This window comes from Mustela erminea, chromosome 2, assembly GCF_009829155.1.
Source record: "Mustela erminea isolate mMusErm1 chromosome 2, mMusErm1.Pri, whole genome shotgun sequence".
In the NCBI taxonomy this organism is placed as follows: domain Eukaryota; kingdom Metazoa; phylum Chordata; class Mammalia; order Carnivora; family Mustelidae; genus Mustela; species Mustela erminea.
The window spans coordinates 106,858,998-106,863,694 of record NC_045615.1 but is presented as its reverse complement, the minus strand read 5'-3'; the positions used below and the strand labels follow the sequence as shown (position 1 = coordinate 106,863,694).

Here is a 4,697-nt window from a genome sequence, read left to right as displayed (position 1 = left end):
TCAGTCTTCCGGGCCCTCCCTCCAACAAGAACCCCCGTCATGCCAAGTACCAATGACAAAAATCGGAACTTGGCAGGGGCCTAGAGACTGATGCATTTTAGGGATCCACTTTACAAATGGGGACACAGAGGAGCAGAGAGGGGAGTACGTCTTGTCCAAGATGTCAGGACCGGTAATTGGAGGGTATATTTTTCTCAAAACCATCTCTGGAATTCTGAGCAGGGAGGCTTTTGTGTCCCTCAGCCTGAGAAACGAAGACCTGGCTTTTTCTTTTATTTGCAAGCCACAAAACCAGTGAGGCAAATCTTTCTAGGGAACATTGGGGTAAGCTTAATGCAGAGGGAGAGGTTGAGGCACCTAGAGGTTGAGTAATTTGTCCAGGAAGACAGGGCTAGTAGAGATGGAGTCACACCCAGAACTTGTGCTTTTGACTGCTTTCCAGTCTGATGCAATTCACCTTGGCCACTCATATTCATCGCTCATACCAGTCAGGTACAGATTATTATTTCCACTTCTCCTTGTGAAGAAATTAAGGCCAGGAGGCAGAAAGCTAAAACCAAGATTTTCCTGCCCATGTCTCAGGTGTTGCTCACTTTAGAGGCTCGGTGCATCTAGCGTATTCCACTATCAGCCAAAATTCTCCAGTTTGCTTCAAGAGTAGCTTTCCTTGCGCTTCTCCCATCTCCCCTGTTTCAAGTGTGGGTCTGAGGGAGACCCTGAGGATAAAGAAGTGAAGAGATTCAGCCCCTCCGCCAGAGGGTCCACAATAAAAATGGCTCATCGCATAGGCCCAAGGGGCCTGATGTTTCCCACGCACTTGGTTCTACAGAGGCACGAAAGTCCAAGGGACGAGTTGCGTCTGCTCAGAATTTAATAACCGGGCCTCCTGCGTATGTCACAGAACCTCAGATCCATTCTCTGTAAGACAGGGTTGAAAATATTCACCTACAAAAATGACTGGGAGATTGGCAGAGGACTCTTATCCAGGCACCAGGAATGCGCCAACCTTGGCTGGGGCTCTGTTCCAGCAATCCCAAGATGCCGCTGTGCCACTTCCCGGTGGTGAGAAAGGACGCTGCTATCGCTAAGAAAGGAAGGGGGAACGCTACTGTTGCTAAGGAACGCAACCCAATCATATAAGGAAACCCGGAGCTTCCCTAGGGTGTGCAGGTGAATCCCAGAGGTTATCTGTTGTCCCCACGGAGCCCTGAGCCAAGGGTGGCATGAGGGCCCAGAAGTAGACAAGCCCCTGCTGCACTCTGCGAAATCTCCTCTGGGACGAACCACCAGAGTTTGCAGACACTACTCCAGTGGAAGCGCGCAGCAGCTGCATAGACCCAGCAGGGTCAACCAGACTACGCACCCACTCCAGAAACAACTGGAGAAGAGAAAAGAAAAAAGAAAAACAAAAAACAAAAAACAACCCAAAACACAACACACCAAGGTCTGAAAGCAGGTGCGGTTCTCTGCCTTACCGCATCCCAACCACTTGTGCTTCCCCCCGCCCCCACTTAGCTCCCTGCTGCATTTACCGCCTGGCATCTGTCCCATGGATCCCGTGGGTCTCATCATGCTGGACACCTTCTCCCCTACCCCACCCAAGGTCTGCTGTGGACCACACTCTGTCACTGCTGCAGTCTCAACTGTTTCTGATTCAAGGACTTTGGGGATGCCCAGGGAAGGAGTGGGAAGAGGATGCAGCCCAGGTCTGCCAACCAGTGTAAATGCTAAATCAGCTGGCTTCTCTGTCATATCTGCTTCCACGCAATCCCCAAAGCTGTCCTTTGTTGATTAAAAAGAAATGTGTTAAGAATACATTTTTTAGACATGAATAAGTTTGAGGCTTCCGTGGAGGAAGGCTGAAGATAATTAGCTATCATGACAACTGGGAACTTGTTTGTTGAAGACCCAGGCCAGCCTGAAGCCAAAGTGGGTGTTGTCCACTGTGATTTTTGGGTTTTGGTTTCTTATTAAAAGTTAAAGAGTAACAGACCTCCCTTCACCTTCCTGAATGGAAGGCACAAATGGAAGGGTGAGTTTGAAAGTGCTCAGTAACCCCCAGAGTATGCAAAGAGCCCTGGGATGTAGCTGATGCACACTTACCTATGAAGACCTGTCCAGAGGCTGGAGAGAGCCCCTCTGGACAGGATAGCCTTCCTGTCATTCAGGTTCCAGGCACAACTTTCAAGCCTCAAACCTACAAGACCTGCATCAACTGCTCATTTTACCAATTTAGAGACTGAGGACAAGTTTGGGGTTGGTGGCTCTCCTCTTTCCTTTGGGCTGGTTGTGCTTTAGCTCTGTAGAGAAACTCCATCAGAGAGGACATCCTCTAATTAAAGAGTGAGAGAGAGAGAGATGATACATAATAGTGCAGTAGCTTCTAAGCAGAGGAATCTTACATTTTCACATCCAGTATAGAATCATTTATAGTCAAAGTACCTGGGAGTCAACCCCAATTCTGCCTTTTACTGGTTGGATGACAATGGGCCTCAGTTTGCTCATCTGTAAATTGGGGATAGGAATAGAACCTACCTTAAAGGGGTTTGCTTAGCATTAAATGAGTTAAAACTTAGAATAGTGCCTGGTATATAATAAGTGCCCAGTTCCTGGTGCCCTGGGTATGATAAGCAATCAATACACGTTAGCTGTTTTCAAAGATGCCATGGCTCATATGTGAAGGAATCCCAGGTCTTTGCTTGGATTTAAACAAACAAATATAGAGGCTACCATTCACTGAGAGCTTAAGGAGCCCTGCAAAGAGATGGTGTAAGTGCTGCCTGGATTCTGGCCGTTTGGAGGGTAGCCTTGATGTCAGTTTCAGCTCTGCCATTTCCTAGCAAGGTGACCTTAAGCTAATAGATACTTAATCTGTTTGTGCCTTGGTTTCTTAATAATAATTAAGTTTAAAATAATTTAAATAAATTATTTAAATTTAAAATAATTTTTAAAAGGTAGAGGTAAAGCATTTATCTCACTGCCTAACACTCAGTAAGAGTTCAATATTGTTAGCTCTTATGAACTGCCCTTATAGACACTTATACTCCTAGTATAGAGGGAGGTGACATTAATTGTTTAATGCTCTGGTAACTAAATGAGTGTCATTGCTCAGAGACAAGGACTTTAGAGAAGACCTGAGCTCAAGGCTGACATGACCACTCACAGTTGTGTGGCCTTTGCACCCATTACAGCCTCTTTGACCCAGCCTGCCACGTCTCCAAGAAGGATAATGACTTCCATTAGCAGCAGAGACTCCAGAATTTCCCAATAGGAAGGGCTGCGGGGGCTTGGGTCATTTGTAATTGTGTCTTAAAGGTGTTCTTCAGAACTAGCAGATTGACTGAAATTGGATGCTGTGATCCACTGTAAGAGACACTTCAAGGCCATGGTGCTTGCTGCCGCTGCCTGTCCCATCTACTTTTTTTTTTTTTACAGCGTAACAGTATTCATTGTTTTTGCACCACACCCAGTGCTCCATGCATTACACACCCTCCCCAATACCCACCACCTGGCTCCCTCAACCTCCCACCCTGCCCCTTCAAAACCCTCAGGTTGTTTTTTTTCAGTATCCATAGTCTCTCATGGTTCACCTCCCCTTCCAATTTCCCTCAACTCCCTTCTCCTCTCCATCTCCCCATGTCCTCCATGTTATTTGTTATGCTCCACAAATAAGTGAAACCGTATGGTAATTGGCTCTCTCTGCTTGTCCAGTCTACTCTTAAAAGAGGAAAATGCTATGCTAATATTCCAATTGTAGTCTGTCAGGTCTGTGGGTGGGGCAGGCAGGCTGAAGTCTGATAGAGAGGGGTTCTTGCTAGGTTGTTGGCCACAAAACACCAGTGGAAGTGCAGAACTGATCTGGGATTCATGGACTCCTTTTCTGCAGGACAACTGATCACAAATCCTGATTACTTACTAGATCTTAGGAACCACATTCAATATGCCTGCAGGGTTTAAAAGGTCCACAAAGCTTCAGGACCTATTTGGTAGATTTAGAATTAGAGCAACTAAAATATTTAGCAACGTGCCTAGCACTCAGTCCTGGAAAAATGAGGGCCCCTATTGTTAAGTCAGATCATAACCTGAAGTGAAACAGCCTTTGGGGACTTGTTCACAGGAGGGTTCACAGTGCGTTTTTAAACCTTTCCAGCTGAGCTTTTAAGAGGCTTGTGGTGCAATTTCTGTCCATCTCACTGAAGGACATCCTGAGATTGAGAGAATTTTTCCACTGTAATTCCCTAAGATATGAGTCTATCTAGTAACTCATTTCTGAAGAAGCAAAGCTGGGGCCTAGCACCACTTGCTCCAACTCTCTGGCTCGGATTCCCTGTGCCCAGCGCTGTTGTTTCCTGAGTTTGGGATGAATTGTGTGGGCGGCGGCACCTGCAACTCCTCTGCGCGTCTCCACTAACGTCTGCGCCCTCGGTTAGTTCTGGGGTTCCTGGACGGCGCCACGTGCCGGGCGCACTGCTGGATCGCCTCGCGCGACCCAGGACCCTGAGGTCTGGGAGAGCGAGCAGGATCTCTGTGCTTTCGGCTTTCCGGTCCTGTTGGCAGGGGCCTACGGTTGGCATCCACCTGGCTAGCGCCCAACGTGCGGGCTCCTCCTTGAGTTCTTCACCTCTGCATCCCTTGCTTCTGATCCTTATGGAAATCTCATTGTCAAGACTGATGGGTATCGCTCTGCGCTCTGAAGC

The 4,697-nt window shown here is 47.5% G+C and overlaps 1 long non-coding RNA gene across 1 annotated transcript; it reads right to left on the bottom strand.

The window, feature by feature from the left end:
- Positions 1–264: 264 nt before the first annotated feature.
- LOC116583651 lies at positions 265–4,413 on the bottom strand. The gene is made up of 3 exons (XR_004282823.1): positions 4,083–4,413; positions 2,104–2,332; positions 265–918 (listed from the first exon to the last, which is right to left on the bottom strand). It is a non-coding gene; the product is annotated as an uncharacterized LOC116583651 (long non-coding RNA).
- Positions 4,414–4,697: the final 284 nt, after the last annotated feature.